Genomic DNA, 14,121 nt, shown 5'->3' with positions numbered 1-14,121 from the left:
ACATGAAATGTTACCAGGGTGGAAAGTCTTGGGTGCCTAGCAACGGGCAAAACTATAAAAAACAAGTGTTATAGGCTAGAATCTTACTCCCAAGATGACCTTTTCCCCTACCATTTTGCTAGTCATGCAGTTTAGAGCCCTTTAGAGGAGGAACAAGGGGCCAGAGCATAGCCTCATACTACTCTCATGCGGGCCCTTGCTTGACCATTTCCTTAAGCATTGGGCCCTCAAGACAATGAGAGTCTGCTCAGCATCAAACGATCCTAGGAAAAAAGCTTGGGGGTTTGTTGACCAGAGAAACAGAGTTTTAGTCAAATCAGAGATAACATCTAGGTTTCAGCTGTGTCTCAGCTCCAAGCCCTGAGAAGCAGCAACACCAGATGAAGAGATGCCAGGGCTGAAATCAGGACCAGATGCAAGGACTAGTGATGCCCTGCCATGGCACCAGCCAATCCTGACCCAGATCCCCAGAAGAACACACCTGGAAAGCTAATGAATATTCTGTTGAGGTCTTCCCCTGAGACCTCCTCTGAAATCCTTACCTTTGGAAAACAGTTTAAAAAAAAAATATGATGAGGGACCAGTGCATTTTCTCTCATTCTCTCTCTCCCTCTCTCTCTCTCTCTCCCTCTCTCTCACTTTCTCTCTCTCTCTCTCATTCTCTCTCTCTCTCATAGGGATTTTCAACCAAACAGTGTGCTGCAGAGGCACACTCACTGGTGTGGTAGAAGAATTTTTAAAACATGCAATACTCAATGATTTAGTCAGAAGCATTGATTTCTTTTTTCCTTAGATTGTCAAAAAAATGACAACAGCCAACACAACAATAGCTGTTCAGTGTGAATGAATCAAAATTATACCTATTTTTGTCAGATTGGCAAAAAATGTAATATATTTTCTAGTGTGCCCAGAAGGTTTAGTCATCACTGCATGTGTGCGATGAGATGAAAAAAAAGGTTAAAAATCCCTGTTCTACAGCAAGCCCACACCATCTCTTGCAGGCACATACCTTTGCTTTCCTTTTCCTAAGCTCCAAAAGCCCTCATTTTGACTCTGTAACTTTCCTAGTCTATGCGGCCCAGCTGGCTCATTTCTTCTACCTCTGTGACTTTCTAAATAAGTTTCTTGTGTTAGAGTTCTAGGCTCTGAACTCTTTCTTAGCTGAACTCAAGAACCGAGGTCTAGCTCCATTGCTAACATATTTGCCCCTGCTTTCAAACAATTCCTAAAAGTACAGTTTTGTTGCTTTGTAATAATGGGCTTTGTCATGAAGAAAACCATTTTTTTGCTCTCTGCTACCCCACTGCTATAAAATGACATTATTTTCTGATAATGTGTAAAGATAACTTTGGTTCACATTAGTGAAGATTAAAAAATCTAATATTATCATATATAATCAATTTCTCTTCTTCACATAGAAATCTTTCTACTTGGCATTATGAGCAGAGGGAATAGACTATAATGTAAACTCTAAAATAACACTAATAGCTGTACACTGAGTGTTAACTTAAGTGTGCCATTCCATCAGCAGCTGACCCCTATATAAGCATGCCAGAAATAAGGATGTAAGTGGATCCTTACATAATAAGTGGATTTTTTACTGAAAATGTTACAAGGAAACTGTTGACTCAGAACTGGCTAGTGTTTAGTCAAGTTTTGTGTTGGAAAAAGGTCAGCTTTTTCAACTGTGTTTTCTTTCGAAGGAGTAGATAGAGAATAGGGGAGAAAAATACCACGTGTTTCCTTTTAAGTGGCAAAAAGAACTACAACATTTTATTTCCATAATTTTTTTATGTAAAATTTCCACAAAGCCTCATTCTGAAATGCAAATTACGCACTGCCTTTTCTGCTTAAGTTGCTCAGGAAATCTCACCAAGCAGCAGTCTTCCTGCTGGGTGGGTAAATCCCTAGCTGACCTTTGGGAAAGGAATTCTTGGAGGCAGCGATAACTAGCCACTGGAGAATCCATAGGAAGAGAAAAACCGAAGAACAGCTTCATGAAGAGTAGGTAGCACTCTTGATAATATATAAATATAGCATATGGTGCAGTCACTGGTCTTCATTACGAGCATTACAGTTCAGTGGTTAAGAGAGAAGACCAGAATGTATCACCTGGTTTTGGTTTCCTGCTCTACAGTTGCCCTGCCCCTGTGGCTTGGGACAAAGTTACATATTTTCACTGTGTGTCCATTTCCTTATCTGAAAGGTGAAAATAATAATACCTACTCCATTATAGTTTGTGGAATTGTAAATATGTCAACACACAGTGTGCTTAGAAATGGTGCCTGACAGATAATAGGTGCCTTGTAAATATTGTATTTATTTTTGAAGCTACTGTCACTGGGGTTTACAAATGGTCTGCCCAGAAAGAGGAAAACTGGAGAGAAAATTATTCCTTTTGTTTTACCTCAAAATCAAAGAAAAGAGAGATAACCTCTCCTACCCACAGACAGTATAATAGTTACACTGACTAATAAAAGTATATTTAATATTATAACATTATTAAATATTAACTATTAAATATATATCATTATTAAATATTACACATCTCTTTCTTGAAATTTCTTAGAAAAGGAGATGTTCACTACTTGCACATTTACTACCTGTCATTAGTTTCAACTGTTGGGCACAAACACATGAAGTACACCCCAGGTGCACGATGGGAAAGATTTAGGAATTTTGCAGCCAAGTGAGTTGGCTTTAAATACTTTGTGTCATTTCACTAGGCATATGAACTTGGACAAGATAATCATATAAGAAGTGGTTCAATTAAGACAGATGTCAACACACAATAATAATTATGGAAATAAATAATGGAACTCAGCTTTTTTTGTTGTGAATATGTTTCTATAACTAAAGATACATATTTAGCATATAAACATAACCTCTGGAGTTTGGAGGGCTTAACATATACAAGTATAATAGTAGCAGCATCCAAGAATATTGATGAGCCAATACTTTTCCTTGGATACTTGAGAGAGATTCTAATAAGGAAATATGAGAATAGTTCCTTGTATTATAGCTATACATAAAAGCTTATCTGGATGTTTGTCTTACAACATTGTTTCTGTACTGGAATCTTGGATGCTGAGTAATTGTGACTTTAGCAATTACACAGCACTCACTATGGAGGGGTTTCTCACATTTGTTCCTTATCCTTTTGTCTACAACTCAGCTACACAGTCACACAGTTAACTTCCAACATTGATGCACATAAGAATGTGAACACAGCGCAAGAAAAGCTGAAGTTTTCCCTTCTCTTACCCTGGTTACCACAGGGCAATGGAGACTTGGGGGAAGTAGAATAAGGTAAAGGGGGTCAAATGTATGCCGGCAGAAGAGAACGTGACTTTGGGTGGTGAACACACTATGCTACATACAGATCATGTATCACAGAATTGTACACTTGAAACCTACATAGTCTTGTTAGCCAATGTCATCCAGTAAATTACTTCCCTTTATTCTAATTATTATTTAAAATTTTAAATGTGATGCTTAATCACATCTTGTATATATTTCAAATAAAATAATATAGAAAGATTAAAAGGCCATTTCAAGCCATCTAATTGGATTTCTCTTGGCAGTAAACATCACCACTTATACGTGGAACACATCCTTTCAAGACTTTTTCTAACATTTGTATATGTATATGAGTATGTACCTAAATGAGTTTGTAGTCTTCATAATACACTGGGCCTTTCCTCTGTAGCATCACTAGGTCTAGTCAAAATGTTCCTGCCAGGACTTAAGTTCTGTCTTATTCTTTTTAATAATTGCATAGTATTTTATAATTGTTATAATTTATTTAATCATGTCTATGCTAAATGTCTATATTGTTAACAATGTTTTTATCACAAATCATTTTTAATATTCAAAGAAAGGAAAAACTTCAGTGGCTGATAAATATAAGATAAATACTCAATGTAAGAAATAACCACAAAATATCAATTTAAATACTATATATATTGCCATATATATGCATGCATTGCTTCACACACATTAGATTGGCAAAAATGAAAAATTCTACCCACATTAAATATGAATAAAGATGTGGAATAATGGAAACTCACTGGTGGGTGATGTGGAAATTAAGATAACTCCTCTAGACAAATATTAAGTGCTACCTGATAAATTTGAAGACCAGTATGGTCCATGATACAGCAATTCTTTTCCTAGATATGTAGTGATTCCTGGGTATGCTTAAAAGTTCTCTTAAGGAGGTGTCTAAGTTGTTCTCAACCTGTCAATGTTTTGGAAATACAAGGGGTATTGATAGGTGCCACAATGATCAGAGGACGGTACTTGTTGTTAATGGGTGGGGCCAAAAAAGCCACACAGCACAGCATTGTTTTGTTCGCAATTATATTTTCTTTCAATTGTCTTTCTGGACACTGACCTTGGGTGAAACCTATCTGTTTCAAATAGCCTGGGTTTAGACTATGACTGCATGCTACATCAAAAAGTGAGGTATTATTTTTGTATGGTTTAATATACTCTGAATTTCCTGGGAGTGAATTTTCTTTTATTTGGCAGTTTGCTATACTGCTGTGCACCATTTTAAAACCACCACCAAAAGTAAAATAGGGAGCATCTAAATCGCAATAGACACTCCCATCTAAGATAGGGAGTGTCTAAATGACAAATACAACCTGCTCTATCAATGTAGATTTTTTTAACACATTTATAATCTCTATTTTCCTTCACTCATCAATGTATATTTATAACTTAAAACAATGTTTATTTACAATATCATGTTACTTTCAGGATGATTCCATATATAGAAGTAAGCATCTCCCATCTTTATTATGTCTTCAATGTAGTTGTTCCTGAGTTTTACATATTAAAATACATATTCTTTAAGTTACCTTAGTTTTATTGTTTTTTTTAAGTTAATTATTTTCTCTAGATATGTGTATGGGTTTAATTATGTTACCTATGAATATTTTTAACAGAGAATGCTGGTATGTAACAAAATAGTTGCTACAAAAAGGTGTTGCATTTGTCTGGATTGAGAACCACTGTCATGTTGGAATTTTTGTGCATGTGCATAAGAAATTATAATCATAAATATTCATTATAGAGAGACTAACATTTGGAAATATCATACTGTCTCTCAACAGAAAAATAGGTAACTTGTGTTTTTTTAAATACCAGAAACACTTTGCAGCTACTAAAAAGAGTGATTCTGATCAATAAGTATCAATATAGGTAACTCACAAAACAAGATGGAATAGAAAATAGCTTATATATTGATAGTACAGTGTGGAATAATTTATACCAAGTTTAACCTGCTTGTGATATATTATGTATAGAAGTATACACAGGTGATACATGACAAGAGCAGGCAAAGATGGCAAACACAAAGCGACGGTAGTGGCTTCTCCTGAAAGCCTGGCAAAGAGGAAGGAGCGTGGGAAGACTTGTACACAGGAGGCCGACATTTTTTAGAAATGTCTCTTAAGCTAAATAATGGCCATAGAAGTGTCGTATAATTGTTTTTAAGTTTTGGTTTATCTGAATTATTTTTTAGTAGCTTTTAAAGGAAAATGTAAAAAGACAATAAATAATCATAAAGTCTTCATAAATATTATTTACTTTTTAGAACAAGGCACTTTGAGTGGATTTATAGAGAACAAAATATAATCCTGTAACCAGCCCCATGCTAGACATATGTTTTAAGTATACAAATGAATGGATTATTCTTTTGATATCATAATACACTTTGCAAAGCATGAAATTTGATAATTTATATTTAGTCCATTCGTTTTTTGTACAATAGTTTTTCTCTAATACTTCTAATTGACTTTCCTTTTCTTGAAAGGAAAGAAAGCAAGTGAAGGAAAACACATTTTCCTCCTTTCATTAATAACTGTCAGGTACTAAGTGAAATAATTTGTTAAATAGCTTAGCAGATACTAAAATATGTATAAGCTTGCTTTACAGTTGTCATATTCCAAGTTCTTTTTATTATGCTCTTAGATGCAGATTCACTACACCTCGGATTCCATGTGTCACTGTTCGTTCGTTTTCTGAGTTATTTCCCTAAGTATCATTGTTGTTTGTTTTGGCATAGAATGCTGTGTTAAAATAGTTTTTCCTAGAACTTGAAGACTTAGCTCATCAGCTTCTACTATTTAATATTAAAAAGCTGATTTGATCTTATTTTTGCTTTCTGTAATTATTCTGTCTTTTTCTCTCTGTAAGATTTTATGCTCCTTAGTTTTCCCTTGAAACTTCATGAAAATGTGTACCTGTAAAAAAATCCTAGACCCAAAGAACCAAAAAATTCTATTTGCTGCTTTGTGGTTTTTATGATCTGAAAACTTGTATCTTTCTCCAGCTTTAGCAGTGTTCTTTATCCCATCACTCCCCCATTTGCTTTAGTGGCCTATTAGGTTGTATAGGCATTCCGAATTGATTTTCCATGATTCCCAGCTTTTTGTCTCATGCATTTTATCTGTTCATCTTTTGGCCCCATTTTCTTGGTAATTTGCTTTTTCTCTCAATCTTTTATTTAAATGTTTATGCTGGCAAACTTTCTCAGTGTAATACTGTAGTATTGAAAAGCTCTAATATGTGACTGGCTTCCCACTGCAGGGGCTTGTTTTGGGCCAATGTTTCACACGGGTGGTGGCTCTGCCCCACGTGTCTTCTTCCCTTTGGGACTCCACACGGAGATGCAGCCAGTTATCTGGGACCAGCTGTTTTCATAGCAGTAGGAGAAGAATGATAGTCAATTCATGCAATACCTATTAAAGCTTTATTTTCGATTTGGTTTGTCAGGTCTGCTTCTCACATGCCATCGCCCAAAACAATTCACAAACGAAGGCCAAGTCTGACGTTAGCGGTGGGCGGGGGGGGGGGGCGGGCGGGAAGCAGACCTGAGAGAAGGCCCTGCAGGACCAGGGAAGAATTACAGAAATATTTTGAGCCTATAATAATATGACTACCACACATCTTTGTCTCCTTCCTTTACTGACTGCCTTCTTTTCATATCCTGATTTCCTTTTTGATTGCAATATTTTCAAATTTTAAAATCTTTCTGAGAGTTTGAAGTAGATTTTTATTATTGCTATTCTTGTGTTCTTTTCAGGAACTTAATGTTTATTCTTGAGATAATTTCCCTATTGTTTACATTGATCATTTACACTTTCGCTGTTGGTTTTCCTCAGTTGCCTGTTGATGTTAGATCATATTTGTAAATAAAAACTTGCTTATTTAAACATTAGGGATTGGTTTCTTACACAATTACCAGATTAGCTTTTGAATGAGGAACTTTGTGTGTGCGTGTTCATCTTTTGACTGGTTATATTACATGAGCAGACTGCAATAAATCCAAGAGGATGGACTTTGAGCCCCAAATGTCAAACTTGGATGGAACATTGTCCCTGGTTTTGGGAGTCCCAGCCTCAACCCCCTCATTCCTGACAGTTGGCTTCATTTATTTACAAATAATTTCTTGACTTTAACTGGTGGGGGAGTGTCAACAGTGGAAATTCAGGACTGTGAGTGGTCATTATGTGTGTTTGGGCCCAGGGAGGGATCAATCCCACATTGGTTCTACAGTCAGTTCTACCAGTTCAGCTTACTCTGGCTGTTAGTCCCTGGTGCTCCAGGGGTGGTTCCGCCAGCTTTTTCTGTAAAATCACAGTGCTCCACCCACTTGAGCTCTGAGTTAACAGTGAATTTTGTTTCACTAATCCACTAATCTTTTAATCCACCTGAAGTTCATGTTTGATTTGCTGAAATATATTTTATTATTTTCAATGCCTTAGTGAATTTATTCTTTTTTGACATCTCCCTCTTTTGATATCAATGACTTTTTAGCAAGCAAAAGGAGGAAGCATGATGACTATTTGTCATGCTGAACTAGAACTGGACATGTATTTTTTAACTGTTGAGGAAAATGCAAACGTGGTCTCTAAATAATTGTATTAATTTATTCTCTCAAGAGTACTGTATAAAGAATAATAATTTCCCTACCTACTTGCCAACAGGGAATATTAGAGTATTTTATAATTATTACCAACATAATAAGAGTAAGGTATCATCTCACTCCCACATCAATTCTACAGCCAGTGCAGCAGATTTAGGCTACTTCGGCTGCCAGTCCCCTGGCAGTCCAGAAGGGTTCTACAGTATAGACTTACACATACACCTGTGTTTCACTATGGCAACTTTAATCTACTACATGTGTACATCATCTACACATATACCACACACATATATATCATCTAACTCCAATATCATATGGTTTTATTTGATACGGTTTAGTATTGCTATTAGCACATTTTAATATTGGATAAATAAGGGTACTTTTAAAATTTTGTTTAGCTTCCTTTTGAAGACTTGTGGCTTTCAGTAGCATTGATTGGTAAATTAGGAACATCACTTGTCTTTTGAAATGTTTATTATTTTTCTTTGTACATTTTCTCTTCTAGATAAATAATTACTCTTATAGAGTTAGAAGGCTATTTCACATGCCTTTTTGAATTATCCAAAAATTTATTTAAATGTAAAAAATGACACTGACATATTAAATACATTGATGTATTGATCTGACATACATTTCCATTATTCCACTTCTAATATGTTCTTCATTAAGAATTATTCTTCATCTGGGGCTTGGGCACTTCAAAAAATATTTATTACTAAGTCTTTTACAGGCTTCTATTGCATTTATAAACAACTTTCTTCTCCACTTCTGAAAAAACTCCTAAAGAGTTTTAAAGTTGAAATGTCTTATAACATTTACTAATTTTTCTACTTGTATGTTGTTTTTCTGTAGACTGTTGTATAAATTACAAGTCATAATGATTATTCCTTTCCAATATTCCTTCTCTCAATTTCTACCCTGTATTACTACATTGGAAAGTACTTATGTGAAAACAAAGAGATCCACACAGTTTGTGAGAAAATATTTGCAAGACATATTAGATAAAGGACTACTATCCAAAATATACAAAAAACCCCCACAAACCTGTTAAATCTTAACATGTAGAAAACAAACACTTCACCAAGGACGATATACAAGTAACAAATAAGCACATAAAAGATGTTCCACAGCATTTGAAATTAAGAAATGCAGATTAAAATAACAATGAGATACCACACCTATTGGAATGGCCAAAATTCGAAACAGTCACAGCATCAAACACTAATGAGGATGTATGGCTAAAGGAAACCTCATTCATTTCTAGTGGGAATGAAAAATGGTCATTGCCTTTGAAAGGAAGTTGGGCAGTTTCTTATAAAAGTAAACATATACTTACTATACAGTTCAGCACTCATGCCTCTTGGTATTTACCCAGAGAAGCTGAATGTGTTATGTTTACACAAAACCCTGTGTATTGGCATTTATAGCAGCTTTATAGGTAGTTGCCAAAACTAAAAAATAAAGACGTTTTTCAGTAGGTGAATAGATAAACTGTGGTATATCAGAACAATGGAATATTATTCAGCACTAATAAAAAATGAGTTACCAAGCTATAGAGAGACATGGAAAAACCTTCAAAGTATATTACTAGGGGCAAGAAGCCAATCTGAAAGGGCTACACACTGTATGACTTCAATTACATGAATTTCTGCAGAAAGACAAGCTATCGAATCAGCAAAAAGAAAAAAACACACACATAGGATAATGTGATTCTGTAAATAATAGAGAGGAGGGCCATTCAATTATTGAATGGAGGACAAATTTATTTTATAGCAGAGTCACTGATTATCTATTAGAGCAGTGATTTTCAACTGGTGTGCTACAAGAATTTCTAACACACAAATACTTGACCATTTAGTCAGGGACACAGACCTCTTTTCCCTAGACTGTCAAATAAAAATTGGCAACAGCCAATGCAACAATAGCCACCTGGTATGATTGCCCTGTCTTGAACCATAAATATATAGGTCATATAACAGAGTTGTATTTTATTGGTCATATCACATAATAAGGTTGCATCTGATTAGTTAACTGATTGGCACCAGAAATACTTATATATAAGCATGGGAACTTGATACTTTAAAAAGTCACTTTGGAGCAAAAAGGTAGGTAATTACTATTATTTATTTGGGAATTAATCAAAATTATACCTACTTTTTCAGATCAGCAAAAAATGTAATATATTTTTGGTGTGCTGCAGAATTTTAGTAATTTGTTTATGTATGCTCTAAGATGAAAAAAATTGAAAAATCACTGCATTAAGGTTTTCACATGCTGTAGCATCTCTAATTAATAAATTAGTAGGTTTTTAATAATATAAAATTTTGATTTAAAAATAAACTTTAGTGATTTCATTGAAACAAGATACAGATTTCTATTTTTGTCATGAAACTGTTGCAATCTTAATGAGAAAGTCAGGTAACATTTTAGAAATTTTTGGAATGCTTTTGCTCCTCTGTGAGCTTGTGTTGGGATTTTCCTTCCATCTGTGTGCCATAAAATGTTATTTGACTCAAATGTGAAACAGCATTGCTTCTCAACACCATTATGCTTAGCTTAAGATATGTCTCAAACTTGTAATGTCTTTTTAAATTTTTTTCTTGCACCTAACTGTGCCATTAATTTAGAATGTTGTGCAATTTGTGAGCAGCAATTTTGACAAATAGATAATCTCTCTACTCAAGAAGCTTCTGAGTTGTAGGGATAAATTGGGCATGTTTTAGTATCATAGGAAGTTTTATTTTATGAAACTTTGTAAGAAACTAAAACTCAACAAATCATAGTATAAAGTCTGGAAATTTAAGATACAAATATAGTGGTTATAGTATGTTTTCTTTGAAAAGAAACAGACACAGACACAGTTATACCCTTACATTGTAAGGCACAGGTTAGCTTGCTGCATCACTAATACTTAGGAATTTTTGAAAATAAAATATGAAAATAGTTAAAAATATTTAAAATGTAAATGACCTAAAAGAAGAAAATATTACCCTAAAACTTACATTAAAAATGTAGAAAGAGTAAAACACAGATTTAATGTATAGTGGTGTGTATATCTAGAAAAAAGAGTAATGTTGAGCTGAACTGAAATATGAAGTTTTATTTTGATCATGCTTTAACTATTAAGAATAGTAATTTCTACCACTTATTAATTTATTGAAGGAAAAACCGATAGTAAACGTAGTTATAGATAACCAGGGTGAAATATTGCTCTTCTCTCTCCTTGGTTTTTCTTTATGTTCCTTGGGAATGTCATTCCTAAAATCCCCATGATGTGATTCCCAGGAAACGAAGAAGGTATTTACAAATATTACCATAGGTTAAAAAGAGGAATTGGAAAAATTACAAAATAATTTATTCCCACATGGAGATAATTTTAAATTGGAATTTGAACCATAGAACATTGGTTTTAGTCTGACCCTGCTCTTTATGTCTTCTTATTAGCACCTAATTCCCAATTTTCTGTGGTTTATTTCTCAACTTGAAATTATTTTTCTTTTCAGGTTGAGTGTTATCTATCTCCAACTTTTTTGAAGTGGTTTGTGCACAATCATGCAAGAATCATGAGGGCACATTTTCTTATTAAGTGAGATAGGATATAGAAGCAGAAGAATAATGTAGAAATACATACTATATTTATCAGGTAAGTTACATTACTAAACATATGAATTTCTGTTTTTCTGATGGAGTATAGAAAATGACATCTTTCCTTGGAGAGAGAGTAGTTTTCTCTTGTTTGGGAGCAAAGCCACTGAGATATCAAAAAAACCCACCTAATTTTTTAAAAAAATATTTGTTTCCTCTAATAGTAGTTCTAATAGGGAATTCTTTGCTCTCGCAATTCTCCCTCCTATCCTGAATCCCATTGTTCCTAATTTCTAGGAAACAGTGTTTATCTTCATTAAAAAAATGATTTCTTCTATGCAATTTCTTAATATATATTAGTTTAACTTAAAATACATAATTCTGTTTAGGGGATACAATTTTTATTTCAGATTTAAACTATAAATTGAATAATATAGTCTGATTTTTCTAACCTCTATAACTCTTCTACCTTATCATAACTCACTCTCTTTGCCAATTTTTCTTAAAAGTACAATGAAATTGAATTAATACATAAACACATAAAATAGTTGCCATGAACCAGAGACATAACTTCTAAGATGAGTGTTTTTTTTTTTGACTAGTAGAGTAAGACTATCTTTGAAATCATTTATAAATGCATTCAGCTGAATAGACATACTCCAAGTGAACACAGGTTTCCCCAATTCCTCTGACTTCACATGTGATCTACTCACATTGTTTATGGGAATTTGCAATTTTGTACATCGTTTAGGGTAGCAGGGGTCTCACTGTCTGGAGTGGGGCTACTGGAAGCAGCTAAAATTGTCCAAGACCCTGAGCTACTATTTATTAGTGGGGAGACCTTCAAAATGTATTATATTCCATAACTCCACGTTCCCTTCTACAAGTTAGAAACAATACCACCAACACTATTTAAGGTTCTCCTATAGAACCCTCCGTGGTGATGGAAATGCTTTACACCTGCACTCTTTTCGTAGTAGCCACTCAGCACATGTGACTGTTGAGCATTTCAAAATGTGGCCAGTGTGTCTGAGGAACTGAATGCTTTGTTTTCCTATAATTAATGTAAATATTAATTGGCACACGTGACCAGAGGCTATCCTGTTGGACAGGGTGGCACCTGTCCATCTGTGGGAAGGAACTAGGTGAGAGAAGACACACAGTAGAAGGACATAGTTTTTGTTACTGTTGTTACTCTATGTCTTAAGGTAGAGAATATAAACTTATCCTAAATCAGTTTAGTTGAAACTAATAGCTACATTACAAGGTAATCTCTGAAAATATGTTACCCAATAATGCTTGTGTGGAGAGATAGGAAAATAAATCTCCAGGAAGTTAGAAGTGGGCACCTGTAACAATTGGCAAAAACATAAACTCTTTGTAATTGCTGAATTTCAGGCAGGGTTCAGTTTTTCCACAGTGTATCAGCCCATTTTCTCCTTAAATCAGGGTTGTAGAAGATATTACCTTCTGTGCTGCCTCACAGTTTTGACTGACTTGGATATCATATGGTTGCTCCTCAACAGGTCCCGCCCCCCAAACACTCATTAAAAGAAATTGGTAGTAAGTATTGAAACAGAATCACCTCTGGGTTATACTGCCTGCCGCTCCCAAATACCTGTGACTCCCTATGCGAGAGTGTCATGAAAAAGAATGGAACTATTTATTCAAAAGTTGTACAGCATTAAAATAATGGCTGATTTTCTGTTAAATCTCCCTCCCTCAAAAACAAAAGAAACACCCACAAACACATACAGTCCTGCCTCCTCTCGCCAAACCAGGCTGGTCAGAGGTGCTGTCTCTCTCAGAAAAAGAAATAGAAGTCTGCAGCTCAGCTGGGCAGATTCCCATTTTAATGTTCTGGCTTCTCCTGGTCATCTACTCTCAGCTAGGATCCTGTTCTTAACCCAAAACCACATGGCCCCTCCTCATGGTGGGCAGTGTGGCTCCCTCTGAGTCCTTTGAAACTGTGAGGCAAAAGCCCCCTTCTTCACTCCCAAGCCACATGGTTAAGTGCTCACTTGGTTGCTATGCCTGAGTTTAAATCCTGGCCCGATCTTCCTCTGTAACCCCTTTCCTACTCCTTGCACAAAGGGTTACACCAGCTAGTACTCTGGTCTCCTCTGCCTTTCTCTGGCTGCCATTGTTAGTACCTGCAGGCTTGGGCTGAAGACATAGAAACTGCCTGCAAACCCCTGCAAACCCAGTAATTGCAGAACTGCTTCCTGGCTGCATCACTGGTTGGAGTCTCACCCTTCTCCCTGGCTCTGAGCTCTGCAGGCACAGCTATTAACATTACTTAAACACTGGTCAAGTTCTTTAGATATGCAAAGTAGCTCTGAATGGCTTTGCCCCACTTCCTCTTTCACGTTAGTGGGGGTTTTCCTGTTTTAGGGGGCCTCTACATTCCCCGTTGCACACCTTGGGTCATGTGTCTTCTTTCAGGATCAATGTTAAATGCTGACTGTAACATCAAAAGTGATTTCATCCAACCCTAAAGTATCTGTACTTCTGTCTAGAAAGCAAAACATTTCCTGAAAGACCATGGTGCTCAAATCTATTTTTTGTGATGAAAACCCCTTTGAAATGTATTTAACAAG

Source organism: Phyllostomus hastatus, unplaced genomic scaffold, assembly GCF_019186645.2.
Source record: "Phyllostomus hastatus isolate PE091 unplaced genomic scaffold, TTU_PhHast_1.1 phas_contig_40, whole genome shotgun sequence".
NCBI lineage: Eukaryota > Metazoa > Chordata > Mammalia > Chiroptera > Phyllostomidae > Phyllostomus > Phyllostomus hastatus.
The sequence above is the reverse complement of the archived record's forward strand: the minus strand, read 5'-3'. Positions refer to the sequence as shown.